This window comes from Sphaeramia orbicularis, chromosome 18 (assembly GCF_902148855.1).
Source record: "Sphaeramia orbicularis chromosome 18, fSphaOr1.1, whole genome shotgun sequence".
Taxonomy (NCBI): domain Eukaryota; kingdom Metazoa; phylum Chordata; class Actinopteri; order Kurtiformes; family Apogonidae; genus Sphaeramia; species Sphaeramia orbicularis.
The window spans coordinates 22,554,087-22,577,074 of NC_043974.1; positions in this window are offsets into that span (position 1 = coordinate 22,554,087).

Genomic DNA, 22,988 nt, shown 5'->3' on the forward strand with positions numbered 1-22,988 from the left:
TAACATAATAATGTATGAATAATGTCAACTCCAACACAGAAATGCCTAATTTCCACTGAAAAAACACTAAATACACAGGATAATATAACACTGGGTTACAAAAAAATGTTTTTTGCAAGTTGTCCAGGTTTTTTCAACTGAACTAGGACCATTTTGCACCGCTAAATCCAAAAATGACATCTATTTTTCTCAATCAGGTCAGGTGTTTTTGCTAATTTGATTTTGAAAAATTTGATCTTCTCACAAAATTGATGACATTTTTGTGACTTTATCAGTTGATTTTTTATATAGTTCTCACCCAAAATAGGTTTTAAGAGAAAAAAAATCATTTTCTAACAGGATTCCTGTTAGGTACAATGGTGTATTCACCACAGATGTAGCAGAATACGTCAGGCTTGTATTTGCAAGATCTTCTAGTCGAAGCCATTTCATTCACCTGCAATATTAAAAAAAGCATTAATCATAAATTGGCAAAAGTAAAATCTTCAGAACTCGTTTATTGCAAGAAATATGAAAGAATTTTGTATCATATGATGTGAAAATGCCCATAAATGTAAGCAAAAATGTTAAAAAGCCAATATGTAGCATAGTTCAGAAAGTTGACCTGATTGAGCAAAGTTAATGCGATTTTTGGATTCAGCACACCAAAATTATCCTAAATCAGCTCAAAAAACTTAAACAATAAATTTGTTGTTGACCAGTGTAATATATAGTGATAAATCACTTGAGAATGGTTAAACAGGGAGAAAAATTAATTTGGGAGCTGACACCAAAGTAGGACTAGGTCTTTATGGGTTAAACTAAGGAGGGTCCAACCAAACACCTTTTCAACACCTTACTGTTCGTGGGGATGGAAGGAAGGTTTGTATATGGTCCTGTCGCCCTGAGTGGGTACTTAGATGTATGTATGTAGACCCTCCAGTACCACCTTCCTGTTAAACAGTTCTTTATAAGCTCTTCCTCCATCTGACTGAAACAAAAGTGCTAATCCCAAGAACCATTGACATAGTCTCAACAGGAATATGCAGTAAAGTCAACATTTACCATCAGTATTACATGTAAAAACTCCAGCTCCATTATGAACCCATGGTCGATCCCAGCCTTCTCAATTATTTCCTAAAACCTGTTAAAGTTCAGATTTTCTCCAGTTTCTTCACATTAACAAAGCTCCGCTGTGTTTCCCATCAGTGCATCAGTCATATTAATGATGAGTTTTATTCACTCTTCCAGAACACTTCCTCCTGTCAGCTGTCACATTTTTATATCCCTGACAGATAAATAAGTGTCAACTTCATCCTGCTCCTTCATGAGCGTAAACCGCCTCATCATCATTTTCTACAGAACAGAGTTAGTTTAAAGTTGGAAATAAAGAAGAACAACATATTATACTGAACCGTAACATAAATGTGAACAAAGCACCTTTACTTCATACACACCTCTGCTTATAGCACAGACTAAAGAGAGGAGGAAGGTCTCATTTTGTGGTCTGTAAATAAGGTTTTATGCCATCCACATCGTTAAAAAACCAAAGAAACAAAACACACTTGATTTATTTAGGTTTCAATATAATATTCTTGTAAAAGATACTTAAAGTCAAAGTCTTGATGAGTTTGTAATAACATTAAACACTCAACCATATAAGCTATGAGTTACAGTGTGAATGAAATCAGATCCTGCTATGCCATAGAGTTTATTTTTTCAATTATTTTAATGCTTTTTCCATTTTTTTCCACTTGTCTCATCATATCATGTCATGTCATATCATATCATATCATATCATATCATATCATATATCATATATCATATCATATCATATATCATATATCATATCATATAATAACATATCATATCATATCATATTACATCACATCATATATCATATCAGTATCAGCACCATGTGCAACTGTACTGCAAGTATGTAAATAATATATATGTTTATGCAGAACAAGTAATATAAATAGCAGATACTCCTTTATATTTCCACATTATTGAAAATTCTGCCTGTGTTCTACACTGTAATCACGGCAATATCCCCATAGTGAGTTTAATAAAGTCATATGTCACGGTGTTATACATTATGTTATATATGTTGTGTTATACGTTATGGTCATATGTTAATATATATAGTTATATGTTATGTTATGTTATCTTTTCTTTTCTTATCATTTCTTTTCTTATCTTATCTTATCATTTCTTTTCTTATCTTATCTTATCTTATCTTATCATTTCTTTTCTTATCTTATCTTATCTTATCTTATCTTATCTTATCTTATCTTATCTTATCTTATCTTATCTTATCTTATCTTATTACCTCCACCAGGAGGTATTGTAATCACTTTGCTTTGCGTGTTTGTTTGCATGTTTGTTTGTTTGTTAGCAACTTTACAGGAAAACTATTACAACCATTTTTGCCAAATTTTACCCACAGATAGGCCTAGGCCCTGGGACCAACCCATTAAATTTTGGGCCAAGTAGGCCAAAGTTCAAGGTCACAGCAAGGTCACAAAATCTCAAATTTTCCTATCTCTCATCATTGAGCAGTTTTCGAAAATTCATAAAAAATTCAAAACGACTCCAATTAGCCTCCAATTTGATACACCCGTAGCTTATAACAATATCTTGTATCTGGCACAAAACTGTCCACATCCACTGTGGAATGTGGACTCTGTGGACATTTCAATTTAACATTGAAAATCCCATTTACGACACATTTTTCATTATAACTCAACAAATATTGATTGAAATGTGATGTAATTTGACATACACATGACTGGTACCAAGCTTCAACTTTTTTCTGCTGTATGGAACAACCTTGAAACTGTTTAATTTAAAAAGAAATAGTCGATCCACACATGCACACCGTTAGGGGTGCTTGGCGGAGGTTTGCGTTTTTCTGAACACTTGTTTCGTATCTTATCTTATCTTATCTTATCTTATCTTATCTTATCTTATCTTATCTTATCTTTTCTTATCTTATCTTTTCTTATCTTTTCTTATCTTATCTTTTCTTATCTTATCTTATCTTATCTTTTCTTATCTTATCTTATCTTATCTTATCTTATCTTATCTTATCTTATCTTATCTTATCTTATCTTATCTTATCTTATCTTATCTTATCTTATCTTATCTTTTCTTATCTTATCTTATCTAATCTTATCTTATCTTATCTTATAAGACAATCTATGCTTCCTTCCATATTCTCTGCTGCTGTCCATTTTCTACATCCTTGTAATTTACATTTCTATGTGCGAATCAGATTTCTCAGAGCTGGAAAGGCAGCGTATTAACTAGCTGTCACACAACATGTATACAAGTCACATCCCGGCTTCATCCTAGGGGCTGCTGCAGCTCAGGTCATCCATCTCCTTCACTTTGCCTTGCTTAGGTAGTCTGTTTTCATACCTCTAATGAGTCCCCCTCTGAATGCTTGTTTTTCGACACTATCTGAATTTCCATGGCATCGCACTGATGGACATGTGGACGCCAGGAGCTAAATTTAAATCTGGGAATGAGGGATGCAGATACGGAAACATGCTTCCATAAGTTCTATATTATGGCCGTTTAAATGTTCGACTAAGAAAAAAAAAAAAAAGGTGATCAGCATCCCTCTCAGCCTCAGCTCCATCACAGGAATTAATTAGGAAAGGGGCTTGGCCTTTCTGGGGGCTTTTACAAATTGCAATCTGATGTAAAAGCAGGAGTGCAGGGTGGTGAAGATGGAGGTTTAGTCAGGATTAATGTGAAGAACATAGATGTGGCAGTCTGTGGGCTTTTACAGACTACAATAAAAATGTCTGTAAGGAAACAATACAAACAGAAACACACAGGAAAACCTTTTGCAGCAGCTTCACAGTTGGGCTTTTGTTATTCTGGACTCATTTATCATGAAGCTGGAGAGAAGTTGGCGATAGCAAAGCAGACGGCGAATCAAAGAAAAATGTGTTTTATTTGTACAGTTTCAAAAAGAGCTACTGATGCGTCACTTCATTCCGTGCACAATCCTAACACGTACAAAATCCCTCAACCCTCCGTCACAGATTTCTTTAATTGCACTGTGCTCGTGTTTTACTCCAACTGAATCTTTTCTGTCTTTCTTTTTTCCCCCCTTCATTTTAATTTCCTAAACACTCACCTTAAAATGAGTGCAGCCTTAACTATAAAGTTCATCTGTATGCAGCTTTCACAGAAAGGCTATTTTTCTACTGCCCTTATCTATAATTGCAGAAAAGACATAATTACCTTTTGCAAGGTTTAGCAATGAAGACAGACAAATATTTGGAGTTGCACCTATTTTTTTAGGACAGAGGAGTGTGTGTGGGGTGATAATACTTATTAAAATGAAAGAAAATGGGTTATTCAGAATTACTACATTTAGCTGGGGAAGCATGTATGGGTGATTTTAACCCATCAAAATCCAAATATCCACCGATGACCAAAAGCATCGACTGATCTAAAATGTGTAATATCTGCTGATCCACTAATCCTATCAATACATGTAAATAATTGAGGTTAAATGCAGATTCTCAGCTTTAAATCATAATCAAGTATGACCCATTTGGATGTTCAGAGGCTCCATAATGAACCACCGCTACAGACCTAAAAATACTTTGTTCCTACGTCATCAAACGGTTATTGAAACAATCTCCAAATTAAAATCACATAACCATTTTTAAATGATTCATCACCATTTATGATAATGTTATCCCCTGTATTTTGCATTTTTCAGTGTAAATCATGTATTTTCCTATATTTAATTCACTGATAATGTAGATGTTCATAAAAACTCAAAGTCAATTCTGTGGGTATTATATAAAAAACTAAGAAAAAATGAAGAAAAAATTACTTTTTTTCAGCAAAAATATCATTATAGAGCATAAAACAAATGTCTCCATCCACTGTCATTGATCCAACTCCATAGGTTTTACTGGTGAATTAATGTTGTAGAAGATGATGTTGTTTCCCAACTAAGATTCATATCAAAATGTGAAATAGCTACATCTATTCATCGTAATAACAAACAAATCAAAAATCGTTAACAAGAACTGAACAAATATTGTGACATTTTAATGTTTATTTCTTGCTAGAAATATCATCAAAATGCTTTTTTTTAATATACAAACTATCTTGAAATAATGCAGTTTCCACTGAGAATGAAAGGAATGGCCACCATGTTTTTATTTTGAGAAGCCCCAGTGCAAGCAGTCACATGACCTGTCGGCAGGCCAACAGAAAAGAATAGGTTAATAAAAAAGGTGAACATTTTACAATTTTCAGGCCCTAATTGTCAGACTTATATATTTTGTATACTGTGGACAAACATAGCTATTTTACGGCCATTCCTTTTATTCTTAGTGGAAACCGCATTATTTCAAGATCCTTTGAAAATAAAAAAGCATTTTGTTGATATTTCTAATGAGAAATATACATTAAAATTTCACAATATTCGTTCAGTTCTTGTAAATGATTTTTAGTTTGTTTGTTATTACGATGAATAAACGTAGCTATTTCACATTTTGATATGAATCTGGGTTGGGAAACAACGTCATCTTCTACAACATTAATTCACCAGGAAAACCTATGGAGTTGGATCAATGACAGTGGATTGACACACTTGTTTTATGTTCATTATTGATATTTTTGCTAAAAAGTCACTTTTTCTTCACGCTGTAAGCCCGGGTAAGTAGAGTTTACTCAACAAATTTCAGGCAAGTGATTGCACTTAAATGATTTGAGTAATGATCGACTAATCAATTGGTTTAAGTAGGTTCAACTTTAATGCTAAAAGTATTGATCTTCAAATATTAAGTAGAAAACACTAAAAGACAAGTTATTTGTACTTTAAATCTGTTGTAAAATCAAACCCACTATCCAACCATTCAACTCAGCATTTTAGGTTACATTGACTAATTTTCTCTATTGCGGCCAGGTTAATTTATCATTGATTAAACAACTTTTTAATTCAGTTAACAAACTTCAATTCCCTATGCCTGACCATAATAGTTTAGCAATTGTTCAATCTATTATATTATAACATGAATGGAAGTTAGTTTAACATTATTTGTTGGCACAGGAAGTGCTTACAATTTGTCATCATTTTGAGATCCTTATTGAACAATGACAGAATAAGCTGAACACGACAGCCATTGTTCTTCCTATGGCTCTGACTCATGGTGCAGCTCTACAAAAATACAAAAACAAACACAAAAAGGCCAATAAACACTGCCATACATACATTACATCCAAATTAACACTAACACCATAACCCCGCTGAACCCCTGCACATAAAAATAACACATTTTCAACAACATGCCCAATACCCACAATGCAATGCGAAGATAAAAAGGTGTGGTCATGACTAAAACTTAGTGATTTAATTCCATTCAACTTAAACTTTTTCGTACTTTCAACTATGTCTACAAATTAGTAGAATATACTTTACATTTTATAGTAACATCATAAAACTTAAATCATTTAAGTGCATTGTAATTAAACCATTTTAGTAAATACAAATTCCAGGCTTACAGTGCATTTTTTTTTTTTTTTTCAGTTTTTTATATAATAACTTCTGAATTTACTCTGAGTTTTTATGAACATCTACATGACCAGTGAATTAAATATCGGAAAAGGCATGATTTACACTGAAAAATGCAAAATACAGAGGATAATATTATCATAAATGGTGGTAAATCACTTAAATATGGTTAAATAGAAAGAAAAATTCACTTTGGGAAATGCTACAAAAGTAGTGCTGGGTCTGTATGGGTTAAGTAAAACAGCTAAATCATTCAAGTTGTCAGTGTTTCAGTGTTAGTGAAGTGTGTTTGTGTGGGGCTTTATGCGAACCATTTAGCGTGATTTTAATTTAGGGATTTCTTGTTTCAACAAGCGTTTGACAAAGTAGGAATAAAACATTTTTTGGTCTCAAGCTGTGGTTTCTGAATTTGTACTGTAATTACCCTACTCTTCCTCTCTAATTTGAAAGAAAAATATCTGAGGCTGCATTTTAAAAGTTTCGGTCATGGAAAATTACTAAATAACCTTCTCTGCTGGAGTGAAATTTGCAGTAGATGAAGCAGGAGGTGGGTGTAATTTAATTTGTGGTGTTCGCAGCATTAAAACATTACTCTTAAAAAATTCCACATGGCTGCTTTTTATGCAAAACGTTCAATATCCGTCTAATTCTTAATAGCTGACCTCACTGTGGGCAGTTTTTATTAGATTAGATCACATTTAACCCTTTAATAGCAGCAATCTCTCCAGTGCTGCATTTTACACTTTACGGCATTCAAAGTACTGTAACTCCAGAACCATTTGTGCTATCCACAAAATTCAAATGGCATTGGAAAGCTGAGATCCTAAGCTTTCCAACACTATATAACACTTTGCAGCAGCAGTGTAGGACTCCATTACAAACAGAAAGGAACTGTTTCATAGACTTCCACACAGGCTGAAAAACGCCTGGAAATAACAACAAATATGAATCCATAATATAGATACTGAATGTTCAAGACCAAAAAACATGTTTGAGCAGATGTGAAATAGTTGAAAGTTGATTCCTGCAATCTCAAAAAGTTTTGTTATGAACATTTACACTTGTTTTTGATAATAAATATATTAAAACCTTCAAGTCTGTTCTTTTCTTTTTTACGAAAACACACTGTTTTAACCTGAAAAGACCCAAACATCCACCATCTACTGATCTAAACTGTTGATCCATTAATCCTATCAATCCATGTAAATAATTGGTGTAAAATGCAGTTTATCATCTTTTCATGGACATCAGTTATGACCCATTTGGTCATTCAGAGGCTCCGTAGTGAACGTGGAAACGCCGTCATCTTCTACAACATTGATTCACCAGTAAAATCCATGGAGTTGGATCAATGACAGTGGATGGAGACATTTAGTTTATGTTCAGTTAATAATATATTTTACTGAAAAAGTCACCTTTTCTTCATTTTTTTCTGTTTTGATATAACCGCTGACTTTACTCTGAGCTTTTATGAACATCTACATGATCAGTCAATTAAACATAGGAAAATAGATGATTTTCACTGGAAAAAAATGCAAAATTCAGAGGATAATATTATAATAAATTCATATAACTTCTAGGAAGGTATGCAAATTACATTCTTTTATTTGGTTTAAAATACAACTAAGTCAAGGTAAGGTCATCCTATACGCCTTTTGGGTTTCCGACCTCACCTGCACATTTTTGTACCATTCTTTCTATCAAGAAAGATATGTACATGTATTTGTCTTATTTTATACTGTATTTGCAAATAGATAAATAAATAAAATAAATTGTGATTAACCCTTTCATGCATGAGTTATGAGAACCTTAGTTGAGGTGTTTTGTTTTGTTTTGTTTTTTTTTGAGTGTTTTTATTACTCCTTAGACATGAAAAAAAAAATGACATTGAGGTTTTTATTTCATAGATTTACAAAAATGTCCACTCAGCTACACCATGAATTTTATTCTTGAAGCAAAGAAACATGTATTTAAAACCCAATATCATAAAGCGATATGAAAACAATGAAATGAAACCATGTTTAATGCAGCTAATCTGATGTTTTCTCACATTTTAACATATTCTAATACTAGTTATTTCTCACTTCATGGAGATAATATGCAAAAAATAACAATTAACAATTGATTTCCACTCAAGAACCAATCAAGAACAGCAAAGTAACAGTAATGGTATGAATTGCACTTTATAAAATGATGCAGAAGCGTCCACTGTGTCAGCTGACATGGAACTAAAACAATTAAACCCATGAATATACAAGAGAACAGCTGGAGAATAACTGTCCACTGTAGTGACAACTATGCATGAAAGGGTTAATCACTAAGGAAAGGTTAAATAGAGAGAAAAAATCATTTGGGAACTGCCACAAAAGTCACAGTGGGGTTAAGAATTTCTAATGTATGATAATGATAATTAATGGCCAGATATTGAAAGTTAACAAAAGTCTATAAGAATTGTCCAAAAAGACATTTTCTGACACTTTAAATCAAAGAAAACATTAAGAAACCTCTTACAATGACAGTCTTTAAAGGGATGCATCTGCCCTATTGGCTACTGTGCGCAAACAAAGATGCTTCATTGTTAATTATCTGCCTCAGTATTCATTTTGTGCTCCTTTGTACAAATTGCACCACCACTTTCTATTTCTTTAATTCCCATTTAGGTCCTTGTTTCTACGGCTGTAACAGGCCTGCTTTCCCCATGGGGACTATTAAGGTTTCATCTAATCACCTACTGTAATCTAATAACGATGGGAAGATCAGGCGTTTCCACACATTGCAAGCAAACTGTTGCTACAAGCAGAACGCTGCCCATCTGAACGCAGATGTTGCTCCAGATAGAGTCATTCAGATGTCTGTCAGTGTGGATACTCTTCCCAAAGGAGTCCCTCTCTGCTTTCATTAGGCTGATTTTGCTCCGTCTCTTTGTGCAGCCTCTAGTTCGGAGTTCTTTGCAACATGAGACAGCAAGCCACAGTGAAAAAAAAAAAAAAAAACAACAAGCAAATGTGAGCGCTGGATGAATTAAACGTATCAAAAACAATTACAGTCAGCAAAATGTCAGCCCAAGCCTGCCTAATAATCTGTAAAATTGTGTCTCGTTCCTCTTATTATTAATAATGGAGTATACACATTGACTCAAAAGCACAGACACTCGAGCATGTAATCAATTCCTCTTCATTCCTGTTATTATGTACTGTATTGCCTATTGAAAAGTCATTCCATCGCTTTTACTCAACAGCAAAGAAGGTGGTGACGTTCACTGATACAATATTTGAAAGAATCTGCCCTTTTTAGTCACTCTGTGCGTTTACATGACAACTTTTATTTCTGGTTTAAACTGATTAAAGGTTAGATCCTAGTTCAGATGCCCATGTAAACATCCTATTCCAGTTGAAAAAGAAAAGTTGGGATTAAATTTAAACCCGATTAAAGTCACTGGTTTAATCCACTTTTGAATCCGGTCTAAATTATTCCTCGGACATGTAAACCCTTTATTCTGTTTGGACTTTATTCCTGACATTTATTATTGTTGTGACTTCAATTTTTTTTTTTTTTTTTTTTTTTTTAATTGTATGTTCTTATTCTGGTTTTAATCCTGGATTGTTTTTATCTTTTCTGGTTTTTATTGTGTTTTATTGCATCTTGTTTTTATTTATTACTTACCTATTTTATTTACTTATCCATGCTGCTATACCGATGAATGGTGGAACACTGAGCACTTTTTGTTTTTGTCCTATCTCTTTGTCCTGTCTGTAAGCGTGATCAAGTGCTTGTCTTGCATGTTTAATGTATGTGTTGTTGTAATGCCAAGGCAATCACCTAGACTGCAAAACAAATCTACCTATGAGTATAAGTAAAGTAACCTTGACCTTGATTCTGCGCATGCTCATTGTCTTGTCCTGTCGTGATGACGCACACATTCTACGCTGGCGGAAGAATATGCACTGCAGTCTAGTCAACCCAAACTGTTCCAGTGGGCTATTCTGATGGGATCTACCAGCCTGGAAAACCCTGAAGGAAGAGTTCATCACCTGTTTTTTATTCATTCATTTGTCATGCACTAATGAGTTCGATAAGTGGGCTAAACAGTTTACACTGCAGTGCATTGATTGCCTTGTTCTTGCAGCCCTTCCGTTAGCTTAGCTTAGCCTAGCTTAGCATAATTGCTTCATTCCTATGGTCAGACGTAGCCAGGCTTTTATAGGTGATCCATAGTATTTTATGAGTGATTTTGTGAAATTCAGTTCTCCCTAATCATTCTTTCAGTCCAGTGGGGTCAATATGATCACAAATTGAGGCTCAAATCATGGCCATGTGACTTACTGCAGCTGTGGTTCTTAACCTTGTTGGAGGTACTGAACCCCACCAGTTTCATATGCGCATTCACCGAACCCTTCTTTATTAAAAAATAAAATGTGATTTTTTTCAAATTCAAGACACAGGTATATGTTTTACTGGTGCACAAAATGAACCGTGCATTAACATTACTGTGTTCAAAGAACAAAACCAATACAGTGCATGAACTCACAACAAATTCCATACCTTTTCACAAAGACATGACCTTTTTTAATACTACCACACTGAAATGGTTTTAATTTTTAACCTCATGTATTCCAATAATGAACTTATTGTATTTATGCTGTTTATCATTTTTAACATTTTAACACACACCCATCACCTAATTTCCATCAGGCTACAATAATAATGAATATTTACTGCAAATCAGTGTGACTTCTGCTGTTGCCTTTGAGAGACCAGTTCAGAAATGTGTGGCTTCACCTTGGCAAGTGCCACTCTCTTTCTCCATCCGCAACGGTGCGTCGGTCGTCACATGATTGTAACTGACCAGTGTGGTGACCGAAAATGTAAACAAACGCTACACATGGCTGCCTCCGTGGTTAACAGGAAGTAGCAAAAGTCATAACAACGATGTGGAAAATAATTCATCGTCAGACGAGTGGAAGAGATTATAAACACTTCCGGATGTGTTGTAGTGCAATAAGCAACAACAATACACAGCGTATATTGGATGTCAATCAGAGAAAGATTCTCCGAAGCTGTTTGTTTACGTACACGGACCTAGCCCGACACACACACCCAACTAATGAGTCGAGTGTGTGTCTTGACCTCCGCCGAACCCCTGAGACTGACTCACCGAACCCCTAGGGTTCAATCGAACCCAGGTCAAGAACCACTGTACTGCAGTAATAAAATCTTGGGAAATAAAAATTTATGCAAAGCTAAAATGGTAAAGTAAAGCTAATTTAGTGCATGCATCGCTTCCAACAAAAAGATTTTCCAACTTCCGTCAAAACAGTCCCAAGATTGTATGAGTGCAGTAAGTCGCGGATCTAAAGAAATAATTAGGGAGAATCAGATTTCACAAAATTTACTTACAAAAGACGACAAATCACCTTTAAAAAACTGGCTACGTGTGACCATGGAAATGCAGTGACTATGCTAAGCTAAGCTAACAGAAGGACTGCGAGAACCGAATAAACGTTTCTCATGTAAACTTTTATTCGGGTTTAACATTTCCATGTAAACAGAAGAGAAAGTACTTTAGTTCTGGATTAATTTCTTCTGGAAAAATAAATCGGATTTAACAAACATCATGTTACTGTACCCACTGTTTGTTAAATTTTCTTGCTTCAGAAGATACTGACCAACATAATGTCAAAGTTACAGAGGCTGGGATGCTCCAAACTGTTACTCACAGCACCGTTCCATACCAAAAGTTAAGCATTTGTTTTAAAATAAGTACTTTTTTTTTAACCCAAACCTTGATCTTTTCATGCACATTTTAACATTATCCTTGGCATTTTGTGGCATTTCTCCCACCGTCGACATTTTCTGGCATTTCCCCCATGAGAATGGCAGAGGAGCAAGCCACTGATGAATTTAAGGATGTGAGTTCATCAGTAGCTCATATGGGTTGTATCAAAGAGTAGGAACAAGCAGGAAGAGGCTGCGTTTCACCAGCCAGACCCTCATTAGAGAGCTTTACCCCAAGACTAATGTTCCAAAAAAAAGGAAAAAAAAACGTACCTTACCTCAAACCTCTACCTCAAGTCGGTCCAAAATACTTCCGTCTAACTCGTTTGGTTTCAGATAGCATCACAGGAGAAATGTATTTAAGACACAGAACCATCATTATAGTGTTTTAAGAGGATTTTATTATTGTTTTGCACTCTAGATTATAATAAATTGACACTTTATACATAAAAGATGAAGGATGACACATAACTTTTTAGATTTTATTTTGTGTGTTGAAAATACTTTAGTTCCATTTGTAACTGGGTGCTTCGATGAAACTCGTACCTAAAACCACTGAGATAAAAGAGAAAGTATTTTTCAGATAAAACACATTTTTATATTATTTTCATATTATTTTTTATACAAAAATCATGTAATACAGTAAAAAGGAGACGAAAATTACACGCTACTATGTTTTCAAATATCTTTTTATTCTCTCATAGGTACATTTTGGGAATCAAACTGATTATGCAAGGTAGAAAATCAATTGCGATTTATTTGTGTTTAAATGGGCAGGTTTTGCATGTAACCCAAGTGGACACGATGAGTTACACGCGAAACCTGGAATGAGACAGCCGATACATGAAAAACCTGCATGTTTGGATGAGAAAAACCACTAGGATCATCAAATTTAACATAGTGTCTTTATTTACAGCAGAGTGTAAGACCATTTGCAGCCATGTTTTCCAGATCAAATGCACTGACGCCTAGGTAGCTTTTCATGTCCCAATTTTGGTCCTATTTTTGGCCCCAATATTTGATTAAATATTCATTAATTCTGGGATGGCTCAGAGTAAGAGTATAATTTTTTTTGCATTTATCTGAGGTCATCATTAGGTATATACTGGGGGGAAATATGTCTATATTTGTCTTTTATTATTGGGTCTAAAAAGCTGGTAAAGTGCTAAATACCAAAATGAACCCAGTTTCATAGCAGCACCCAAATAGTAATAAGTTAAGTTCAGTCAGTCTAGTGTGAGTAAAAGATTGTAAAAGAGTGAACGTTTCAGAAAATGTTGTTTCATTATGCTTTAAATATGTTTGGATGTTCCTTTAGGCTTAATTGATGCTTATTTTTGGAAAGTTAAGGCTAACTCTCCTGTTATTTATTTGATTATAATCCCCTTTTGTGGGGATATACCTATATATTTTCCTTTATTCTCTATTCAGTTCTATTACGTCTCTGTGTGTTCAGTCGGTTGATTTGTTAAGTTATTTCATGCTGGTGAAAATTCAGCTGTTTGTTTGACGTCTTTTATGGGCCCAGTTTACTTTTGTGAATTGGTTTTCTCCTTTTTTGGGGGTTAAATAAAAGTGCTTATTTCTAAAATACCCCTCTGTGTCCTCAGCCCTCACACTTGCACTATTCACATCAATACATTTAAAGCACACTTAAATAATTCAGTTTCTTAGCTTTTCATCAGATATGAAGCATTTGGACGTTCAGAGGCTCTGTGGTGAAGGTGCAAACACTGATATCTTCTATAACATTGATTCACCAGTAAAACCTAAGTGGTTTTAATGTGGTTTTAGTGGATGTAGATCAGGGGTGTCAAACTCATTTTAGTTCACGGGCCAGATTCAGTTAAATTTGATCTGAAGTGGGCCGAACCAGTAAAATAATAACACAATAATATATAAATAATCTCAACTCTAAATTTTTCTCAGTGTTTTAGAGTGAAAAAAGTTAATTTACATTATGAAAAGGTTCACATCTACAAACTATCCTTTCAGAAGATGTGAATAACATGAACAAACTGAAAAAATAAGTGTAATTTTAACAATATTCTGCCTCCATTTATCATTTCCACATGTACATTAGAACTCTCAGATCACAGTGGATCTACAAACACACAAAACATTGAATAACAGGCAGAATTTTGTTAAAATTGCACTACTTCTCCTAAGACATTTCAGGTTGTTCACTTTTTTTGTGTGTGCAAAATTATACTTTGTTTTAGTGTAAATACATGAAAATATTTACATTTACAAAGAGAAACACTTGGAGTTGTCATTAGTTCTATGTTATTATGATAGTATTTTACTGGTCCTGCCCACTTGAGATTGAATTCTGATGTGGAACCTGAACTAAAAGGATTGTTAATATTTAAGTGTACTTTTTGCATTTCACAAATTCATCCCAAGGGTCAGACTGGACCTTTTGGCGGGCCGGATTTGGTCCCTGGGCCGCATGTTTGACGCCTGTGATGTAGATGCTTGTTTTTATATTCAGTTCATGATGATAATGATGATGATAATGGTGTGACTTTGTCTGTCTTTTCATATAGGAGCCTATGACATCTATCTGATTAGTGAAATAAATAAAATACCATATTTTTATTGAGAAATCCAAAATACAGAGGACAAACTATAAAGTTAAATGCAGAGAAAGAACTATCTGGAAGTCACTATGAAGTTTCCAGTCATTAAAGGTTGATAGTTATAAATGTGAGCGTGTACTCTAGTCCTGCCTCCATCCCAGTCCTCACCAGTTTTGTCCGTCCAGCTGCCTGGTTTACAGTTATCATCAATCCACCCCGCTCTCAGTAATCGTCCTACCTGGTGGACCATCTGGTTTCCAGTTATGGCCTGTCCATCCTGCTTTCGGTAACTCCCTACATTTGGTCCGCGTGTTCCTCGGAGATCAACCAGGGGTCTGGGCTCGTCACCGTTCCGCAGTAATCCGCCTGCACTCCTGAGATGGCTGCAGGTTCGCCCAATCTTCCCAATGCTATAGCCTCAATAAAACCTCCTCTAAGCCTCGTTCTGTGTGTGCTGCGTCTTGCATTTGAGTCCATGGCAATCCACATCACAATTGCCACTAAAGGAAAGGGAAGGTGGCTCCTTGCTTGTATCAAATACCGTAAGTACATTGCCCCTTTTTATGTGAGTTTGCTATCGCTTTACTATGAATAATATATCAGTCCTGAGCTAACCTCTCAGCAGGTTTCCATATGCACTCGCACCCTGCTCACCACATAGTATTTGGACCTATTAATACTGATAATGGCTGCATGGGCATATATGATCACAAGGCCATAGCCCTGAAGTTTCCAGGGTATCCAAAGTAATGAAAATGCAAAGTCACACTGTGCAGGTCTATTCCTCTCTCTCTCTTTGTGCCTTGCTGTGACAGCCTGCATTGATGGGACATGTGGCGCTGCAATTAGCACTGGCCGATTCATGGATGTGGAGACTACGCCAGCACTCAGATGGGTACAATTAAAAGCAGATGCCTCTCCAGCTAATGGAGCATGTGTGTGTGTGTGTGTGTGTGTGTGTGTGTGTGTGTGTGGTATGAGTATCCTGAGTTATAGACAGTGAAGGGATGGAATAGGATGGGAACCAATGCAAGTAAAGCTACTTTAGCACTAATCTGGCAGGCTCCCTGTTGCTACAGATCAGAGAAGAGGGATATGATCCCCAACCCCAAGGGGTGTTGGACGCTCGCTGAGGAGCAGAGATATACTGAAAAAGTATTTGCGGGTGGGGGTGGGAGGAGGAGAGTAGACTTACAGTTGTTACGGTATGAGGGCAAAGCATCTCTTGAGTGAGCCTGGGAAACGGAAAACAGGTAAACAAATCAGCACATCCCTCACCACACCTGAGGAAAAGAAGGTGAGGACGGGGGTATAGAGGCAGGATTATTATATCAACAGAGTGGATGTACAGACACGGAAAAAAATATTAAACCATCCTGTTTTTTTTTCACAGCACTTGAGTCTTTTTTTTTGTTACTTGGTAGCTTCGACTATAATTTATTCCAATTATGATTCATTTCTAAGTGATTTCTAAATGTGCTGAACAAGTGCCAAACATGACATAACCCAGTCAAAAGAGGGTTGGAAAGTTAAACGATTTTTAGAGGTACAGAGATGTCATAGTTGTGGAAATAATATTTTTTTAATGTTGCTTTATAGTTTTTGATATAGTTTTGACAACAAATATTCAATGCCAAACATTGCAATCTGTCACATATTAGGGTTTCTGGATGTCTTTCCAAAATGTTCCTTTCTCAGCAAGCAGATTAAATGTTTCCATAAAATCTAACGAGTTACCCCAGTGTTTTTCAACCTTGGGGTCGGGACCCCACGTGGGGTCGCCTGGAATTCAAATGGGGTCACCTGAAATTTCTAGTAATTGATAAAAATAAAAACTTACAAATAAAAAATCTATGGTGAGTTGAGAGACAATCACACTCCATAAAAGACATGACAAACTGTGAAGCTGAAACTGAAGCACTGTGGTACTGTTTATCTTTCAAATGTTCATTGTGGTCGGTTTCAGATGCTGCAGCTCTTTCATAATTCATAGTTGGAGTTCTTGTTTGTTCAGTATTAATTGTCAGCCTTGTAAATCCAAGCTGGACTGACTGTACATATCCTGACCAAGGGAAATAAAATTCTCTCTTTGTGCAGTAATCTACACCTGGCTTTTCTGCCTCCGTCCATAATAATATACATTATACAGACTAAATGTCATCTAAAATTAACGTTTATATGCAACATAGTATAGCAAAGTATTACGCAATCAAAAATAAATAAATTCTAGCAAAAAAAAGTCTCACGTTTGAATGTTTGGGGTCGCCAGAAACCTGTCATGTTAAAATGGGGTCACGAGCCAAAAAAGGTTGGAAACCACTGAGCTATGTCCTCTACTTACAAGTTAATGCAGGCTGTTATAAAGGATTAAATCGGAAATATTAGCTCACATTAAGAAATAACTGGCTTCCAGGACAGACTCCAAAACAAACTTAATGTAAACGCATGAACACATGCAAATAATAATAATAATAATAATAATAATAATAATAATAATAATAATAATAATAATAATAATAATAATAATACATTTTATTTGTAGGCGCCTTTCAGAACTCTCAAGGTCACCGTACAAAGTTGTTAAAATAAGACACAGTTAAAATTACACACATACATATATAAAACACAGGTACATAAAATGGCAGCAGATAAAAGGGAAATTATGGAATTGAGTAAACCTGTCTGAATAAATAAGTTTTAAGATGGGATTTGAAGGTGGTAACAGAGTTTGAATTTTTTATACGTTCTGGGAGGGCATTCTAGAATATGGGGGGGGGGGGGACCTGAGCGGCGGAAAGCTCTGGATCCCATGGTGGTCAAGTGGGCAGGTGGGAGGTTGAGTTAGATGAATGAAGATGACCTAAGAGTACAGGTGGGAATGTTTATGTGGAGGAGGTTAGTGAGGTACTGAGGGGTGAGGTGGTTTATGGCTTTGAAGGTAAGGAGTAGGATTTTATATTGATGCAAAATTTAACAGGAAAGCCAGTGGAGTTGCTGCAGGACAGGTGTTATGTGGCTCATGGAGGGGGTTCTGGTGATGATACGCGTGGCAGAGTTTTGAACCAGTTGCAGTTTATGAATGGATTTGCCTGGTAAACCAAATAAGAGGGAGTTGCAGTAGTCTAGATGGGATGTGACGAGAACTGCAGTATTGTTGTGTCAGAGGGATGGACTGTACTGGATGGTTTCTCTAAAAACCACACTTTTTTTTTTTTATTCAACGTATTTTTTAACCCACAAAGGCCCAAACATCCACTGTCAACCAAAACATCTACTGATATAAACTGTCTAATAACTGTTCATCCACTAATCCTATCAACACATGAAAATAATTGGTGTAAAATACAGTTTGTCATCTTTTAACGGTCATCAGATATGACCCATTTGGACGTTCAGAGGCTCCGTAGTGAACGTAGAAACACCGTCATCTTTTACAACATTGATTCACCAATAAAAACCATGCAGTTGGATCAATGACAGATAATGGAGACACTTGTTTTTATGTTCAGTTAATGATAGATTTTACTGAACAAGTCACTTTTTCTTCAGTTTTTTTCTGTTTTGATATAATAAACTTTGAATTTACTCTGAGCTTTGACAAACATCTACATGATCAGTAAATTAAATATAGGAAAATAGATGATTTTCACTGAAAAAAAATGCAAAATGCATAGGATAATATTGTAAGAAATGGTGATAAATCATTTAGGAAAGGTTAAATAGAGAGAAAAATTAATTGAGAACTGACACTAAAGTTACACTGGGTCTTTACGGGTTAACCCTATAATGCCAAACGTATCATATTTGATACATGAGTTTTGAAGCCCTCTGCATGAAAACTGTGATATTTTTTTTCTTGAAAAACTTGATGTATACAATTAGATACATGCAATATACAGATAATCCACCAGGGGGGAAGAATTTGTTCACCAGAGGTCTTTCCAGTGACACCACAAGATTGTCATTAACCCTTTCGTGCATGAATTACGTGAACCTTAGTTAACATTTTTTCTTGAGTGTTGTTATTCCTCCTTAGGCATGAAAAAAACAATGCAATTGAGTTTTTTTTTTCATGGAGTTACAAAAATGTCCACTCAGCTACACATGCATTGAATTTTTGAAGCAAAAAAACATGTATTTAAAACCCAAAATCAGAAAGGGATATTAAAACAATGGAAAAAAAAAATTAAAGCTGCTAATTGGATGTTTTTTCACATTTTAACATATTTTATAACTAGTTATTACTGACTTCATGGACATAATATACAAAAAACACTTTTTGTTTAAAAAGCAAACAAACAAAAAAATTTTAATTACAGTCTAAAAATTAGCAATTGATTTACACAGTAATGGTATAAATTGCAGTGTATGGGATGATGCATAAGCGTCCACTGTGTTGGCTGATATGGAACTAAAACAATAAAATTCATGAATATGTGAGAGAACAGCTATAGACTAACTGTCCACTGTAGTGACCAATATGCATGAAAGGGTTAATGAGGAAGGAGGCAGAACTTTGCAAATTTTGAAAAGGAATTACCAATTTGTTAAAAATGTTTGTATTATATTATGATTTTGTTTGTTCAAAAATAATAATATTTGAGCATTGAGACCCGATGTTTCAAATATGATACAAAACTGAAACTCATACATAGAAAGTGATATTTGAAAAACTCTTTTTTTGGTTGTTCAGAAGGACCAATAAAGGCTCCATTTTCAAAGAACTGGAATTTTCTGTCGATGATTTAATGGTTCAGGCTTTACAGAGTTAAATGAAAGGGCCAATCAAACATTTCACATATGTATTATGATTATTCAGTAACAGAAAATAGAAGTGGAATTCAAAAGCAGTTAATAGGTTTTCAAGCTGGCCTTGACAGCAGAAAAAATACATGTATTTTCACTTAAAACCTCTTCGTACTTCGCAAGCGTCAGAGCAATACTGCAAGAATGAAGACAGTTCTTGCCTTGATGGGCAGCATAAATGGCAAGCAGTTATTTGCTTTTGTTAATTGACTTCTCAGGTGAAAAACGAGGCTATTTATGCAATCATGCTGCCAGTCATACTGTGAATGGAAAGAAGTCACCTCAACAAAGCGTTCCAATATGAAGCTGTACATAATGTAAATAAATACAACCTTACTGCAATGAGTGGGTATGTGAGAAAGCGAACACAACGTCAAAAGGTAAAGAGAGGGACAGGGCGAGAGGCTGAGAGGCCTGTGGTTACCCACCCGCAGGGCAGATGCCCCCTGGCTGGAAGAAAGGTAGGAGAGATGAGAGAGCTAGAATGGAGAATAAATCTGATGCTACATGAAGTCAGAGGAGATTACCAGGGATTAAGTTAAAGGTGAAGACAGTGAAATCAGTGTGAGGAATTCAGACAGGGTGCAATGTGAAAGAGGTTTAAAGGTGTAAAGGCAAGAACAAGCAAGACAGGATAAGCAAAGAGGGCAGTAAGAGAAGCTGAAAATAGTGATGTTCCAGTGTCGTCTGAGTGGAAAGGATAGTGGTTTTCTGCAGGAACAGGAGCACTTTTTAGTTAAAGTGTGTTTGCAGTTCCCTTTTTCCTCTCCTTGGCACAGTCGTCATCCAACTGAGCAAAAGCCCAGTGTTTTTTTTTTTTTTTTTTACCCCCCTAAAACAGCTTTTGAATTAAAAGCTCCTGGCATATGCTTCAGCTACTTGGAAGGACATCTTTACAGGCCCTTTTTTCCTCTTCAGGGAATTATAGCCTGTAATTATGCAGATGATGTGCATGTGTGTGCAGGTGTGTGTAAGATCGCACAGGAGTCACAAAGCAACAAATAAGTGTTTCCTTTTGATATTCTATTTTAATCTCTGTCACAGTCTCTAGCAGTCTGCAAACACAGAGGGGATTTGTGGGCATGCTCAATAGGTCAGGTTGCAGCAAAAGTAAATTAGGCAGGAGAGAAAATGGGCTTTTTGCATATTCTGTGTGCCTTAGACAGAAAGGTTAATGGTTTATGAGATTGCAATGACATATTATTGCAAACACCTCGGAGCAAACAAATTATTTGATTGTAATATTGCAGAATGTAGCTGTTGTGGTTAATGGAATATTAAATCCACAGCCGTGTGTTTATGTGTGATAGTGGCTCATAACAGTGACAACGGGCATGTGCACTTTGCTTGTGTTTACAATTACATCCAGGGTAAAAATCTGCCTTCACATGCACATGTATGTATATATACAGGGTGGGGAAGCAAAATTTACAATATTTTGAGGCAGGGATTGAAAGACAGTGTATGACCAATTAGTTTATTGAAAGTCATGAGAATTTATTTGCCACAAGAAAATTGACATAATAGAAAATGTTTTTATTCTATGTGTCCTCCTTCTTTCTCAATAACTGCCTTCACACACTTCCTGAAACTTGCGCAAGTGTTCCTCAAATATTCGGGTGACAACTTCCCCCATTCTTCTTTAATAGTATCTTCCAGACTTTCTCGTAATAGTTTTGCTCATAGTCATTCTCCTCTTTCCATTATAAACAGTCTTTATGGACACTCCAACTATTTTTGAAATCTCCTTTGGTGTGACGAGTGCATTCAGCAAATCACACACTCTTTGACGTTTGCTTTCCTGATTACTCATCTGGGCAAAAGTTTCTGAAAAGGTATGGATAATAGTGTTAGGTATGATTATGACATCAATATATGTTTGGTTTCAAGACAATTGACGTAGTGCCTGCTGAGAAAAAACAACTAAATGTTCATTGTAAATTTTGCTTCCCCACCCTGTATATATGTACAGGGTGTCCCAAAAAAATGTATACACACTTTAAATAATTGTAAAGTAGGTGTAGGTTAATTTTCAAAATGTAATAGAATTTACAAACATCATTTTATTGTTTTGTCTGTTCCGCCTGTTCTCAAACTGACGTCTGTTCTGGTCCAGACGCTGCTGACAACACCAAGCAATGGAATCGCACACATCACCAAACAAATCCCATGGTATCTGCGTACATTCACCTTCAATGGCTGCTCTCAATTCAGTAACTGTTGCAGGTCTCGTAGCGTAGACTTTGTCTTTTAGGTATCCTCATAAAAACAGTCTAGTGGTGTGAGGTCTGGTGAACTTGCCAAACAGGTGGATTGGACGGAGGGGTTTCATTGAATACCCTCTGCGTTCACCAGACCTCACACCACTAGACTGTTTTTTTATGAGACAAAGACAAAGTCTACGCTATGAGACCTGCAACAGTTGCTGAATTGAAAGCAGCCATTGAATGTAAATGTACGCAAATACCAACGGAATTGTTTGGTGATGTGTGCGATTCCATTGCTTGGCGTTGTCAGCAGCGTCTGGACCAGAACGGACGTCAGTTTGAGAACAGGCGGAACAGACAAAACAATAAAATGATGTTTGTAAATTCTAGTACATTTTGAAAATTAAATCAATTTTAATAAACACCTACTTTACAATTATTTAAAGTGTGTATACATTTTTTTTGGGACAGCCTGTATATGTACATATGTCTCGACTCATGCCTACCATTCCATTTCAGAGCCAAATCCTTGTTGGATGTTAGCTTGAGGCAGTTGTCTATAGGTCTTCAAGACCCAGGGGCCACTTGAAATGGTGTTTAACTGGTCAATTGGGTAGAACCGCACTAATCAGGCACAGCTTTATATAATGGGAGACTAGGGGTATGAAAACATACGTAAACACCGCAGATGCATTCTCCACAGATCAGCAGCACCCCCTGGGGCTCCACAGAGGCAAACTGACCTCGAACACAACATACATCACAAGTACGAGTGTTCATGGAGGGGGAGAGTGTGCACTACATGCACACCCTTTAGTGTGTTAAGGGACTTGGTGTGTCTTGTTCCTGTGATAGATGCAGCATGTGCCAATGTAGTGCATCGGTCACAAACCACAAAGAGGTGTGTGACATGGACAGCAGTGTGCGTATGTGTGTCTTCATGTGGGCTCAGCTGTCACGTCTCCCTGGTGGGCCATTATCTTTGATGCTTGGCTTAGGGTCTATCAAGTGTAGGACATCAGCATCACCCCTACACACACACATGATACCCCCCTCACCTTGGCCTGATGGGATATCACCAGGGAG